Here is a 16989-nt window from a genome sequence, read left to right on the forward strand (position 1 = left end):
TCATAACAATGAAGTGAGACAATCACTTTTTGAACAGAAATAACTGCTGTTTTAATTTTGGCCAGCTAGATTGATCAAATACCCCATGCAATTACTGCCCTATGATGCTGATATTGATAATAATGACCTTGACAAGCGCGCCGTAAGTTCTGTGTTCTCTTGGATACAAGGGCGAAAAAGAGTTGAACGATGGCAAAACGAAGTACTTGTGTACATTTGATTCAAATTTCAAAGAGTGAAAAACGTCATCTATCAGGGAACCTGCAGTGACAGCGAAACCAAATGCAGAATTACTCCTGCCAACAAGTGCGACTTTGGACTAAGAACACATTTGCTTATACTTTTTTGTAAGAGATAACATTGAAATTAGCTGCAGGCATAATAGTTGATGGTGTGAGTATGTTCAAAAATATAGAATACTTCAAAGGACGAAAAATATAAGTATGTTTGTATATCTTTTTATGTACGTTTGAGCTCTAAAGTCGTTTTCACATTGTTAGTAAAATGTTTCTTTGATCAATTAAGGAAAAAACAACTTCAGAGTTCAAAATAGTATTGGAAGGAACTATGGATCTTCTCAATAGCAACGTAATGATAATTCAATATTAAAAATTTCATGTAAAAAGCCAAATTTAAATGAAGAAAAAATTCGACTATTTTTAAAAGGATCAAAAAAAACTTTAGCTTCAAATTTAAGGGCAGACTTGTACATTTTTTTTTGTATGGGGTTTAATGCATTTGGCAACAGCAGATGAAGCGGCTCTGGGAGTGTTCGAGAGAAAAATTCTGCGAAATATTTATGGACCTCTACGCGTTGGCGATGGCGAGTACCGAAGAAGATTTAACGATGAGCTGTACGAGCTATACGCAGACATCAACATAGTCCAGCGAATTAGAACGCAGCGGCTGCGCTGGCTAGGGCATGTTATGAGAATGAAAGATGACGCTCCGCACAAGGAAGTGTTTCGGAACCCGCCTATGGAAGCAGATATAGAGGGCGGCCCCCACTCCGCTGGAAGACCAGGTGGAGAAGGAGCGACTGGCGCGCCTTGTTGGACAGCCATAACCGTTTAAACGGTTAAGCGCCAATTAAGTAAGTAAATAAGTAAGTCTAATGCATTTATGTATGTACATATCGCACACCTAGCTCAGAAATCTGAAATACCGTACTGCGTTTTTTTAGCGCACGCAAACAACCGGCGTTTTTTGCCCTAACCGAAATAAGTATGCGTTGCGATAATGTAAAACATGTATGCAAACGTCAAATCTAAATGTCACGCAGAACAAAAATTGGAAATCGAGTTAGGTTTTCACGCAGTAAATTCAATTTCGGTTGCTCTCATACAAGCTGTATATGCATGAGACATTTTTGACAGAAAATTACTTGCGTGCGTTTATATTAGGTTGGCATGTAATACCTGCACTAATCAGCAAAAGGGACTTTGTAACAAATAAAAATTTATTGGCCCCATATGGGTGAGGCAGGCAATTTTTCACGTTCTCTGAACATTGCGATTTTTTGAGTTGATCGCTGTTTTGAGCTAGGTGTGTGATATGTGAAAGAAATAAGCGTTATATTTTTGTGTTTAGTTGACGATTTCTGGGTAGTATATATGTACATACATACACATATTTCACATGCTTATCGTATTGAGTTTCCTCCAATATGTTATTTTTTTTATTCCCACATAGGAAAATGGTTTCCGTAATTTCTTTAATCGCTATTGCTGAAGTGGGGTTTTTTCACATATCGAGTTTTTCGCAAGAAATTCGCTTAACGGCAGCCGTAGCGAGATCCGCCTACCGCACTGAAGGTCTCGGATTCAAGTCCCGCTCAGAGCATCATCAAATATATAGACAAAGTTTTTCAATTGGAACACGTTTTTCTAAGCAGGGTCGCCTTTTGACAGTGGTTTGGCAAGCATTCCGAGTGTATTTTTGCCATCAAATGCTTCTTATATGCCGGTCAGAGTCGGTTTAAACTATGTAGATCCCATTCCGCCGATTTGTAGGAAAAATAAAAAGAAGCATAGGGCAAATTAGAAATGAAGATCGGAAAAAATTTCTTCGGAGGCAAATCACGCCAAGCGTTTACATATTTAAATTTTTCATTTTGCGAAAGCATATGGTGAAGTTTGAAGCTACAATCTGATAAATTGAGGAAGATATGACAAAAATCCTCTTTTCTGAAAAATCGGTTGTATGGGGGATATATGCTACAGTGGTCCGATCCGTCCGGTTCCGACAAATGTCTAATTGGACACCTAAATATACTCGCTCACCAAATGGATTGAAGGACTGGAAGGACTGGTTTGCAATCGAACAGAAAGACGGATATAGCTAAATCAACTCAGCTTGTCATCCTGATCATTTCGGTATACTTATTGGTGGGTCTGTCTCCTGTCCTTTAAGGACTTACAATTTTGAGATTCGTGACCAACTTAATATACCGTTTCATTTTCATTAAAGGTATAATTATATACTAGTGTGCTAGCTTAGTGGGCTTCAATCTATATTTTTCGATACAATCAAACCAGTGGGTTGCTTTGAAAAAAATAAAATCCTACTTAAACTAGAGTTTCAATATTCCTTTTCAAAACTTCCACAGATGCACAATATCAAGTCCAAACTATAGCAAAGATTTCGATTTTCCTAGTGTGATGTACATGTTCCTAATAAAAAAAATATATATACAGAATCATTGCCCTAGTTTTAGCTTCATTAAGGCGTAAGAATAGTATTGCAAAACTCTAGAGCTATCAATATAAATAGATTCTGACGACAACAAAATTAAAGTGCAGCATTTTCCGCAATGCACATGCTATTGTGTTGTTCATTATTTACATTTTTTTTATTACAATTCTTGTAATGGATTAAATTGAAGTCGCGACCAAGACATGAAGCAACACAACTTGAAATGAACTTACGCACTTCAATTAAAGAAGTGGCGAATTTCTTATTTCTAAAAACATCTCAATTAAACTTTATGCGCATCTTCATTTCTTTCAGTTTACAGAAAACAACTCTTTATTCTTATTTTGAGGCAGTCTTGTTGTTGTTGTTGTAGCGATAAGGATACTCCCCAAAGGCCTTGGGGAGTGTTATCGATGTTGATGGTCCTTTGCTGGATGCAGATCCGGTACGTTCCGGTAACAATCACCATCAAGGTACTAGCCCGACCATCTAGGGAACGATTTGGTATGACCACATGAAACCTTCTAGGACATCCCGCCCTCCAACCCCCTACATCCATAAGGAACTTGGCGTCGCCGGAGCCTAGGATTCGCCACGGGTAGGTGAGGTTCACAATTGGGTTGAAGAAGCTATATATTAAGCTGGCAACCGCTTGAAAGGGTTGCGCTACACAACCCCTTGAATCAATTTGGTATATTAGTCGCATTTTACGACAGGCATATCCGCCGCGGATATATTCTAAGCCCCCTAACGCGATGGGGTTTTTGTGGCAGTTGTTCTTCTGCTTCATATATAGACCAGTTAAAAACCCTTATGACTAGAGATGGACGCCGAACTCAGTCCCTGAAACTAACATTTCGGTAATACACTTTTTGTACTTGACCCGTACATTCCAGTGAGTGTCGATATTTGTGAGACCAAATTAACTTTTATTACGCTATAACACACAGGGGCTCATTTGGAAGCCCCAATAATGGGCACAACTTGTGAAAACATTTTAGGTTCTGCCTTCAAAATTTCGATGAACGGAGCTGGGCAATAAATTGCAGAAGTTTCAAAAATTAGTATTATCTGAATAAAATCTATATTATACATTCACACAAAAAAAAAAAACAGTCTTGCAAAAAAGTTCAAAGTGAAAACACCTGGAAAGTCATACATTTTTTATTAGATCTCAAAGATCTAAGAACAACTGCATACAAGATTTGCCCCGCCATATTTCACCGAAAATCGTGAGCTACGTCCAAAGAATCCGGGTTTTCGTACCTTTGGATTCTTGCGAGCCTATAGCTTTGTTGGCTATAACCCGATTTCCAGTTTTTCTCCGGATCGGATAAGAAGAGGTTTAGACCTTTCCAAAGATATATATACTAACTAGGAAAACACACAGCTGAGAAAATTTTCCGAATGAACAAATTTGTGTTAATTTTTCTCAGGTTTCGTTAGCCTTGGTGCTATCTGTATGCACTAATTTATACGACGACTATACCAAACCTGCATTGCATCAAAACCCGAAATTAAATATGAGTTTATTGAGTATTCAATTTCTTATATATGCAAGTGACAGTATTAGTCATTGAAGCGACGGCATTGAATATTGAGAAGCTCGAGAGCTTTATGAGTATTTCGAGAAACGGGGATCTGGCGTGAAGCCGAGTCCTCTAACCTCGGAGTTCTCGCTTCTAAAAATTATCATTATTTTGAAGTTTGATTAAATCTGGTTTGCAACGAAATCAACACATATAGGAACAGATGCCCTAATTGTATGTATGTATGTATGTATTTACTTGAAAATTTGTTCCTAGCACAACAATTTTGACAAATTATTTAACAGTGCTAGTCATGAATAGCATGAGCTATAAAAATTGAACATTTATAATAATAAATTAGATTAATCAAATTAAATTAAATATAGCGGACAATAGTGAAATATTTATGTATGTAAATGTAAATCTTAAAACTAAAGAAAAGTAGTTAATAAATATTAAAAGACAGCAGTAGTGATGATAACCTTTGGCTGGTTATAGATTGAATAGTATTTAACAAACAAAGAAAGAAGACACAGAGAAAGGAAAAGGACTTAGAAATGAACATTTTAACAACAACAATTTGAGATCCAGTTTAAGAGTCGTTAAAAAATGATGTTAGCTCTTTTCTGAAGTGCAGAGCATTACTTAAGAGTCGAAGACTAGTAGGTAGCGAGTTCCAAAGACGTATTGCAGTAACAAAGAATTGGCGCTCAGAGGTTAGCGAGCGGTATCTGATGTGCTTAAGAAGAAGCACCGACCTTGATGATTGCAGAAAAATAAGCTTACGATATAGATAGTCAGGTTCCTTCGTGTGTATCAATTTATGGAGGAAGGACAGTGTTTTGACTTTTAAAAGATTTTCGAAAGAAATGTTTAGCAACCTTTCAGCATGTTGAGATACGTGGTCAAATCTTTTCAACCCATAAACATATCTAGCAATGTTGTTGTAAACAACATTTAGTTTGTTCTTGCACAGATAGTCACAGTTTGAGTAAATCACACAACCATGGAGTAGCGTAGGTATTAAGTACGCTTTAGCCAGAAGTAGTCGTATGTGCAAAGGCGTGAAATACTGTGTTAACCATAGTGTACGAAGCATTCCATACACTTTCCCAACCGTTCTAAAAATATGGTCTTTCCATGTCAATGTTTTGTTAAAAATTACACCTAAGTTTTTCGCCGTATCTACGTATTCTATAACGGAATTGTCGAACACTACATTCTCTAAATCATTAGTGGGAAAAGACCTTCTATGAATAACAATACATTTTGACTTATTCGGGTTTATACATAAGCCATTCATAGCAGCCCATGAAAATATTTGATTCAAATCGTGGTTTAAGTTACTTATGCACAAGCTAGTTTGATCACGAGGACAACACGTAAATAACTGCACATCATCAGCGTAGATATGAACATTACAATACTTAAGGACATCGGGTAAGTCATTGATGTACAGAACAAATAACAGAGGACCCAGGATAGAGCGTTGAGGGACGCCTCTTAAGACATGAAGGAAGTCAGACTTTTCACCATCTATACATACTGCTTGAGTCCTATCGCCAAGATATGATCTTATAAGGGCAACTGCATGACCAGAGAAGTTAAATAGGTTTTCCAGCTTCCTACAGAGCAGAGTGTGGTCTACAGAATCGAAAGCTTTGGAGTGGTCAAGAAGTGTTAAGAAGGCAATGTAACTTTCATCCACTCGCTCACGAATTTCTTCTGTCACAGATAATAGTGCCGTTGTACAGCTCCGCTTTGACCTGAAACCGGACTGACTATCTGACAGGAGCTTGTATTCATGTACATATGATACGATTTGGCCATGTAGAATACGTTCATTAGAGAGGAAAGGGAGTATGGCTATTGGTCGATACTCATTATTTTGTTTACGGATTGGAATAACTTTTGCAGCTTTCCAGTATATTGGGAAGACACCGGTCGTCAAAATTGAGTTGACCAAGTAAGTAGGGAAGGATTTTGGGAAGAATGACTTTTAAAAACTTTGAACATATACCATCAAGCCCCATTGCGTTAGACTTCACAGAAAGTATGGCTTGGATAACATCACAATTATCGACACAAACAAACTCGAAAGGGCTAGTGTCAACATTAACACGCACAGAGTAGTTATCAATACACACATTGTCGGCTGAGTTTGGTAGTCTTACAAAAGTATTATTTATTTCGTTGATGTCGACATCAGGGGGATGAGACAGGTCACTTTTGGGCTTACCAATTCCTATTTGTTTGATTTTGTTCCACTTTTCCTTTGTATTCAAAGCAGAACTAAACTTATACTTAAAATAATTTGCCTTGGCCAGCCTTATGGCTTTGTTTGCAATAAGCCGAGCTGTTTTAAAGCAGCTATGCGCTTCGACTGTTTTGTACCTTTTCCACCGTGAGTAGGCTTGGTTACGAAGGTGGATAAGGTGTTTTAATGTAGCATTGAACCAAGGGCTATTCTTGTATTTAAGTGTTTTTATTTTTAGTGGAACGTGATCATCGAATAACTTATTTATATTATCCTGCAGAAACTTTGTCTGGTCATCAACCGATGTTAACGTACGAATCAAGCTCCATTCAACCGACTCAACGGACTCAGCAAGGGAATAATAATCTATACTTCTGTAATCGCGATACGCGAACGAACTTGGCCTACATGATGTTTGGAAGTTGTAGTTTAGGAATATCAGGTCGTGTTTTGAGAAGCAGGAGGCGGATAGTTGCGTGTAGTGAATCATTTTATGAAGATCATTGACAAAAAATAAATCTAATAGAGAAGAGTTAGTATTTGTGAAATGCGTTGGTATAGCACAGTTTGTGGGAAAAAGTCCCAGAGATTCCATGTTTTGTTTTAAAGTGGCATCCACCAGTAGGTTACTATTAAAATCTCCAGCGATGATAATATTGTCATAGTCTAATAGTAACGATTGAAGAAATTCAATAAACGCGGAAAAATCTATTAGTCGATTCGGTCTATATGCACAGCCGATAAGAAGCCTACTATTATTATCAGAAAACATATGAACAAACACATATTCCACAGGATCACCTGGACTAGAACAACAACACAATTTACAGGACACACTACTTTTTACATATATCGCAACACCACCACCATGACCACTTCTATCAACTCTGAAAAGTTGGTAGCCATTTATCTTCACCATATCATTTCTATGAAACGAAGAAAACCATGTTTCTGAAACACATATGACATCAATATCGGAGCCTTCTGACAGAAACCTCAACTCGTCAAGCTTTTTATAAAGGCTTTGCGCATTGATATGAATAACTTTCAGCCCGTTGGCTTTTTTGCTGACTATGCGCAACAAAGTAGATAGACAGTCTTTGGAACTCGGGGACTCATTATCGGAGACCAACATTATAAAAATAATTAAGTGAATGATTTACACTGAATTTGGCTAACAACATAATTAATGATTTTGTGATGTTGTAGGTGGAGAAAAAGACAGAGAAGGAATAGATTAGAAGAGAGCAAAGAGAAATATTTATTAGCAGGGGGCTCTTAGTTAAGCCTTTGGTGGCCCTCCAGGGCGTTGTTCGCAACCGGCGTGACGTCTTCACGAAAGGAAGTATTGTTTTCCAGGTCGAGACTCTCGAGAAAACTCAGGCTGGGGACTGCTTCGGGTCGGTCGCCGAATTTTCGCTTTATATGCACCACACCCCGCATTGTGAACACCGATGAAACCTTTTTCCTCTTCTTTAGGTGGATCGCAGCCTTGAAGATCTCATAGTTGTTTTTGGTCAGCGATGCATTAACAAAGATAGGCTCATTGGAATTTATTCCCACATGCACGAGTCGCAGCCCTTTGGTGTTGTTGTGGCGCCTGAAGCTCGCAATCGTTTTCAACAGCGTATTTCGGTCCGCAGGTGTGTAAAATTTAATGATAACGGCGGGATCAACCGTACCGTGGGGTAGTTTGCGTTTCGGCCGAAAAACACTTTTTAGGGGGGTGGCTGTAAGTTTAGCGTGAAGCAGAGGTGGTGGAAAATCTTTTGTAAGTTTTCCCCTTCCTCGAAGGGAATCCCATGAACTCGGACGTCGCATGCAGCAATTTGGAGTTCTTGCTTGGATATAAAGTTTTCCTGCTTACATACTCTCTGTTTTAGTGTGGCTATTTCATTTTCGAGGTGCCCAATCCTCTCAAACATACCCTCCATGCGATTAATTCTACCACTTAACTCGTTTAACTCCTTCTTCAGGCCTTCAAATTTATCTTCCAGTTTTCTGCATGTAAACTCCATCATACGCTTTTCTGCTTCCATTATTTTATTGGACAACGAGTCATTGTACTTTATGAGTCGTTGGTCGATTGTACGGATGAGGTTAGGAGATGTATCGCTTAGACGAGGAGCCTTTTTAATTGTTTCAGCTTCATTGCCCAAGGTCTCGCCACGACGCTTTCCAGAATTTTGAGACATAGTGTTCCAAAAAAATACTCCAAAAAATAGATGAGTTGGAACCAGGTGGCAGCACAGGCGTAGATGGTATAATTTATTTTAGGCTATCAACCGATAGATGGCGCGAATGCGATTGTTGAATTACTGAAAGCTTTCTGCACAGGAATTGGCGGGAGATTTTTAGTTGTTGGTAGCTATGTATATTATCAAACTTTCTTTGTTGTACCACTGTTGTTATTGTATTATGACAATTGTGATTCTCATTAAATTCACTACAAATTATGAGTTTCAGCTGCACTCCGTGCTCCACACTTTGGGAGTTGCTAGAGATTTTGATACTTTTGAAAGTTTATCTTAAATTCTCGACAGAAATGATTAAATTTTTGAATTATTTACGCGCTCACTTTTAAACAATAATAAAACCAACAAAAGCCATATAACAAAGAAATAATTCCGGATAAATGGCTCAGGCCAACAAAATAAAAAACGTGCAGTCTTAGGAATGGGTCGATATTTTTTTTAAACTTATTGAGTCCGCTGACTGTGAATAAGGAGTCGGTTTCTGTTAACACGTTCTGCTTTTTGATATGAAAGTAGGTTTTCCGCTATATCCGTATATATTATTTGCAAAAAGCTTACTACTTTTGTATGGCAATGGCCGCAAAATAGAGGTGGACATTTCTACATAACTTGTCAACTAATTACTAGTCAAGTTATTTTTGTCCAAATATAAAATAGGCTTTTACAAACTGTATATGTAACTATTATACTAAAGATATCTTCAATCTGCGATGCCAACAACAAACGGCTTTTATTCGAAATGCATGAAATAAGATCTACATAAGTCGAGGTCAGAAAACATTTAATTAAATTTTGTTTCCCAATTTTTCAAAAAATTTCGAGTCCAAAGAAAAACATGCAGAACGGTGTGAAAAGACAAAAGTCGAGGTTTGGAAACATTTATTTTCATATTTTTTTGTAGTTTTAAAGTAAATTTTAAAAGAACGAATTTTTTCTTCTATTTAAAAATTTTTGTTGGCAAATCCTTTACTGATTCGGAATTATTTCGGTTTTTTATACTCAGCGTGTAAAAAAAATTTGATTGAGCCATGTCCGTCCGTCCGTCCGTCCGTCTGCCCGTTAACACGATAACTTGAGTAAATATTGAGATATCTTCACCAAATTTGGTACACAAGCTTATCTGGACCCAGCATAGATTGGTATTGAAAATGAGCGAAATTGGATGATAACCACGCCCACTAATATTTTGGAAAACACAAAAACTCTGATTAATTATTTAGTAAGTAATACACCTAGAATGTTGAAATTTGACGTGTGGGCTGATATTGAGACTTTTGATAAAAATTTTAAAAGGGTAATTAATGGGGAGCTAGCGGGACCCTGGTTATCAGCTTATGTGAATGTGTGGCTATATTTTTTTACATAGCTTACAAAAACAAAATAAACTGGGGACGAATAATTTTACAGCAGATATATTGATAATATATATATGTATATATAGTTAACGTGAATACCCCTTATGTTTGTATTTCCCATGGGAATGCTGTTTTCGTTTTCGTTAGGTCCCCTTTGCAATTATCTATACTAAGGGGTGCCCGGAAATCCGATTGCTGTCGGAATTGGGTTTGAAACTAACAGTTTACCCGTTTTTTGATAGTGCCATACGAAAACAGAAATATCTGACGCCGGATTTACATTCAGCGTAGCGAAGGTCTTTAGGAAAGTAAAGACTCATTTCTGCGTGTAAGAATTTTCGCCCTGTGTTAATTTCTGATAAGTTATCCTAATGGACGGAGGGCAAAGCAACATAAATTTAAGAACACGTTTTTTTCAATTAGAGAAAAGTTTTTCTAACCGAAGTCGGCCCAGGTAGTGATTTGGCAACAACTCCGAGTGTATTTCTGCCAAGAAAAGCTGCTCAGTGAAAACTCATCTGCTTTGCAGATGCTGTTCGGAGACGGCGTAAAACATAGGTCCAATCCCGCCAATTTGTAGGAAAAATTAAAAAGGAACTCGACGCAGGTTGGAAGAGAAGCTCTGCCTAAATTCTCTTCGGAGGAATATCGCGCCTTGTATTTATTGCTTTAAACTAATTTTTTATGTGAAATATACATACATACATAATAAAATTGGACGACATTAAATAAATATCCGAATTTATTTTGTTTGTTTTTCATAAATTTTTTTTATTTTACTTCATTCTAGACGTTAGGAAATCTTTTTCCGGACGAATAGCCAATTCCCAAATAAAAGTTTCGTAAAAACAGGCCGGGGTATAATAATTACTTGGCTGTATATATGTACGTCAGTACTAATTTAAAAATTCAGAATAATTAATTTATAAAAAGTTTAAAAGTAATAAAAATTAATAACATATAATAAAAATAAAATATAAAAATTTGAAGCACTTCCTTTATATAAATGGAAAAAAATCAGCGAAAAATTTCTCCTTATATAAAGACTTATTCTTGCTAAACTTTGATTTTTAAATTTTGACATAGAAATTGCAAAAATATTTATGAGAAGTAAAAATATAAAACTGGAGCACACATTACTTGGATTGGAAAGTTGGTAGGAAATGAGATATTATTAGTCTATCAATTGAGCTCCACCTTTATATTTTTACTTCTCTAAAATATTTTTGCAATTTCTATATCAAAATTTAAAAATCAAAGTTTAGCAAGAATATGTCTTTATATAAGGAGACATTTTTCGCTGATTTTTGTCCATTTATATAAAGGAAGTGCTTAAAACTTTTTTATTTTATTTTCTCCTTTTCTTACATTTTTCGGTGTCTTAACCTATCTGTTAAGTTTTACGCTTGTAGCTCAATGAAAAATCAATCCCAAATTTCCCCCCGTTCCGTTTGATTTTTCTAAATATCTCAGTCCGTGTCCCCATAGCGAATCTTTTTGTATTGTGTCATCGGCTGTCATCGACCTCTGAATTAGGTTTGAAATTTCAAGTCTCTAGCTCATTGACAACTTACTTAAAACCCAGTTTCAAATTTCCAAATTCTTATCTAATTATTTCGATCCGTGCGCCACCTAATGGATTATTTTTTCCTTTTGTTCCTTTGTCACGGTGTCGTAACCTGTCTCTGAGGTTTCATGTTTGTAGCTCAATGATAAGTTACTTTCAATTCGATCTCAAAACACCAAATTTCCAAATTCTTATCTAAATATTTCGATCCGTGCGCCACCTAACGGAATTTTTTCTCCCTTTCTTAAATTTTCTCGGCGTCTTATCCTATCTGTGAAGTTTTACAGTTGTAGCTCAATGAGAACTTACATCAACATCAATCCCAAATTCCCTCCGTTTCGTATGATTTTTCTAAATATCTCATCCCGTGCGCCCCTAGCGAACCTTTTTGTATTGTGTCATCGACTACCATCGACCTCTGAATTAGGTTTGAAATTTCAAGTCTCTAGCTCATTGACAACTTACTTAAAACCCGGTTTCAAATTTCGAAATTCTTATCTAATTGTTTCGATCCGTGCGCCACCTAACGGATTATTTTTTCCTTTTGTTGCATTGTCACGGTGTTCTAACCTATGTGTAAAGTTTCGCGTTTGTAGCTCAATGAGAAGTTACTTAAAAATCGATTGCAAAATTTGTATGAAAAGCGGACAAACATTCAACCGACCTAATATAAAGGAAGTAAAAATAGAAAGGTACGGGCCGCGGCACATTTTTGGCAACGTTAAACAGGCTACTGCCGACGGCTGATTGAAAAAAAAAATGGCATCTAGAACATATTTTGATAAGAATACGTATTAACCTTGTTCTACAAATAGTAAATAACATGGATTATTGTTTTAAGCAAAAATAATAACAATATCCAGTTTATTAGCTTTTATGGTGTTTGTCAAGATGACAAAGCGTTGTTTTGAAGTCACAAATCTTATTGATAATAACAAATAATATTATTGTTGTTGTTGGAGAAGTACTTCGCCACATCTATTTATGGATAGAGAGATTAAACAGCGTTATATTGGAATAGCATCTCTTAATCAGGTGTAATGGAGAGTGGTTGTAATCCTTAGCACGCAATCTCGATCCCGACTCAATTGTGCACTGTGGGTAACGTGATAGGTGCAAGATGCGGTAACAAACGCATATGCCATAGATTACCAATAGATGCGGCTTTAATCGGAGTTTGGCCACTTGAGGGTAGTGCGCTACCCCAACGTCCAATAAAGTGGCGTAAAAAAAAAAAAACAAAAAATCCCTGCCCCTGCTATGATCTGATGATGAGAGTTGGCAAAAAAGAAGTATTTGGTCGTATTAACGCCGCGTAATTTGGTATCGAGAAAGAAAGCGAAATGACGATGCGATGCGATAAGAAACAAAGGCTACTAACAAAATTTTTAGCACTTTCTAAATACTATCGAACAAACGAACGTCTACTATGTATTTATGGAAAGCCACCGCATCCAGCATAAAACTATCAACCATGCTAATTGGCTGTCCCTTGATCAAAGGACGCGAAACGAAATTGACCACGCTATAACCCACGGCAGTCACTTCAGCAGTCTTTGAGATCATGGTATCGGCTATTGCAATTGCTCTCTGTGAGTAGTCTTCGACCTAATAATGTAACCGAGAAGTAGGATCATATTTCTCCTCACTGCGTATTGCCACAGGGACATTGAAGGTCTAGAATGAGGATTTAAGCCATGTCTTGAAAAGTGCTGTCAGGAAGTGACTTGAAGATTTTAATGCGGATATGTACTTTAGATTGCGGTTTCCAGCTGACATTCAAAAACGTGATGCCATCGACAAGGATGTCCAATAGTTAGCGTAACCCTCTTAAAGTGTTGCCAGCACAATTTATAGCTTCTCCAACTTAATTGTCAATCTCACCAGTGGCGAGTCCTTTTTATTTAGCAGGTGAAGTCTGGCGAACCCAAGTTACTCACGGATGGCCTGGAAGGTAAAACGTGGACATATCCAAACGTTCCCGCGAAGGTCGGGCACGATCCGAATTAATATCCGGCAAAGGAACATTAACATCGATAAAAGTCCCCAAAACCTTCGGGGATTCTCCTTATCGCTATTAGTAGAAGAAGTCCAATATTTGATTGATGTGCTCCGGCAAGGGCGTGAATATGGTGGACGAGGACCTTGGATTATTCGAGAGAAAAGTTCTGCGGAAGATTTATGGTCCTGTTCGTGACGCCGACGGCGAGTATCGAAGGCAGTCGGTTCTATGTACCGGAGCGACTCGGGATTTTTCCCGACCAAGGACTGTCATTTCAGTGTGACCCCATTTAATTTGTTTCGTCCCTCCCACAAATTGTCATCCTCCCAGCAGCTCCTTGCAGCAGGACTGCTACATATTCTCTTACTCCGGGAAGGTATCGAACCCAATCCGGGTCCGTCTCCTGACCCCGGTCATGAGAAATGGTTTTGCTGCATTTGCCAGAAAAGAATCTTTTTAGGACGGTCATACTCTGTTCAGTGTGTCTCGTGCAAGGGATGGTTGCATCGGACAGGTTGTTCTGGGCTTGATCCCAAAACCCGACGTCCACGTAACTTTTATAAATCTTTTGTGGCTCCTTGCTGCTCACGCCCAAGGGCGTCCCGTAGTCTACGCCCAAGGGCGTCCCGTAGTCTACGCCTAAGCGTATCCCCACTACCTTCCAGCAGCTTCGCTGCTCAGCAAGCCACAACAAGTACCCGCTGCTGTTCGGGCCACACGGCGCCAACAACTCAAACAGCTGATACCACTCATAACTACTACCTTCGTAGTAGAGCTGGTAGCAATGCTGAGCATCAGCCCCTGCCACCGTCTTCTTCTCCCCCCCCCTCTTTTCTGGCAGCAATCGTGCAGGTCAGGGAAACAGACTCTTAGTCCCTGCCTCCGTTTGCACCGTCTGCCAGCACAGAATATATAGGTTTGCGACATCCGCTCAATGCAGCTCCTGCCTTGGGTGGTGCCACTTTCCTAGATGTTCTGGTCTCCGCGACGGCAACCCCCCGACGGGTTTCATCGCGCCATGTTGCCAGGTCGCAAACCCAAATCATCCGGGTACCCCAATGCTTGCCCAAGGGCGCCCAGTCCCAAGGCCACAACAGCAATTGCGTCCTGGCCTTCCACAACCTAGGCGTAGTCACCCCTCACTTACCCCTAGAGTGGCGGCGTCACCCCTCATGCACTTCAGAATTCTGCAGTTCAACTGTAATGGACTAACTGGGAAGATTACGGAGATAGTCGATTTCATGAAGCGACACAACATCCGCATTGCTGCGATTCAAGAGACTAAACTCACAGCAAGATCTGCATTGCAGACCTGCTCTGGTTATAATGTCCACAGGAAAGACCGCGAGAGCGGAAATAGAGGCGGCCTCGCGTTTATTATACACCACTCTGTGCAATATCATATATTTGATCCTGGCATCGACCGCAGTGACAAGGTCTTAGAACGTCAAGGCCTATCTGTCCGGTCAGGCGATGCAAATCTAGAAATCATCAACATCTACATCCCTCCTGTCACCTGTTGCCCCAGTGGATACCGCCCTAATATCGAGGCCTTACTCACTGGCAACAATCGCATTATCTTAGGCGATTTCAATGCCCATCACGACCTATGGCATTCAAACTTGCGGGCGGACAGTAGGGGTGAGATGTTGGCGGATCAAATAGACGAAACGACGTTCTGCACAATAAACGGAGACGCCCCCACACGTATGGTAGGAAGCTGCCATAGCTCGCCAGATATCTCAATCGTGAGCGCAGAACTCGTAAACTGCGTCAACTGGCAGCCGATGGTAACATTGGCATCCGACCACCTGCCCATACTTATTTCGTTCGAGCGTACTGCCGACTTCATCGTCACCGAAAAACGCACTTTCATAAACTTCAAAAAAGGAAAGTGGGAAGAATATAAATCTGCAACAGACAGCAGCTTTGCTGCCCTCCCTATCCCGACTGATGCCCGCCAAGGGGAGCGTGCCTTCCGTAAGGTCATTGAATCCGCCTCGGCACATTTCATTCCCGCCGGGAGAATTCCCGAAATCCGGCCCCACTTCCCGGCGGAGGCCGCGAGCTTAGCGAGGGAACGCGACCTTATAAGACAGCTTGATCCAGGCGACCCCCATATAAGGGATATAAACCAACGCATCAGATTGCTTGTGGACGAACACAAGCGGGCGAAATGGGAAGAGCACCTAAGAGGTTGTAACCTCTCTACCGGTGTAGGTAAACTTTGGTCCACCGTAAAGTCCCTATCGAATCCGACTAAGCACAAAGACAAAGTTTCCATCGCCTTTGGCGATAAGGTGCTGTCGGATGCGAAAAAATGCGCGAGCGCTTTCTGCCGACAATATATAATGCATCCTACGGTCGACAAAGATAGACGGAGAGCCAATAGACACGCACATAAACACAAACTCAGCGCGTCACCAATTACCATCACCGCTAGAGAGGTTGAGGACGCCATTGGTCGCGCTAAACCATCCAAAGCAGTGGGCCCAGACGGCATAGCCATACCGATGCTTAAAAACCTAGGGAAAGAGGGTTTCAAATACTTAGCGCATGTCTTCAACCTGTCTCTTTCCACCTTTGTCATACCCGAGAAATGGAAAATGGCCAAGGTGGTCCCGCTACTAAAGCCTGGGAAACCAGCTAACGTAGGTGAGTCATATCGTCCGATATCTCTCCTATCGCCAGTGGCAAAGACGCTTGAAGCCATTTTGCTCCCTTATTTCCAAGCACATTTGCAGCTAGCCCCTCATCAGCATGGCTTCAGAAAACTCCATAGCACTACCCCCGCGCTAAATGTCATTAGCACCCAGATAAATTGCGGTTTGAATCAATATCCCCACCATAGAACAGTACTCGTAGCGTTAGACCTATCAAAAGCTTTTGATACGGTCAACCATGGCTCGTTACTGCAAGACCTGGAAGGGTCCACCCTTCCCCCATGTCTTAAAAGGTGGACCGCAAATTATCTGGGTGGTCGGCAGGCATCGGTGCAATTCAGAAACGAAACATCAAAACAAAGGAGAATTAAACAAGGGGTGCCACAGGGTGGTGTCCTATCCCCGCTTTTGTTTAATTTCTACATATCTAAGCTACCTTCACCACCGGAAGGAGTCACAATCGTTTCCTACGCCGATGACTGCACAATAATGGCCACAGGCCCAGGCCCAAAGATCGATGAGCTATGCAATAAAATAAACGGCTATCTCCCTGATCTCTCCAGTTTTTTCGCCTCGCGAAACCTGGCATTGTCACCGACTAAATCTTCCGCGACCTTATTTACAACATGGACGCCCCAAATGTCGACCATATTGAACATCCACGTCG

This window comes from Eurosta solidaginis, chromosome 4 (genome assembly GCF_040869045.1).
Source record: "Eurosta solidaginis isolate ZX-2024a chromosome 4, ASM4086904v1, whole genome shotgun sequence".
NCBI classification, from domain to species: Eukaryota; Metazoa; Arthropoda; class Insecta; order Diptera; family Tephritidae; genus Eurosta; species Eurosta solidaginis.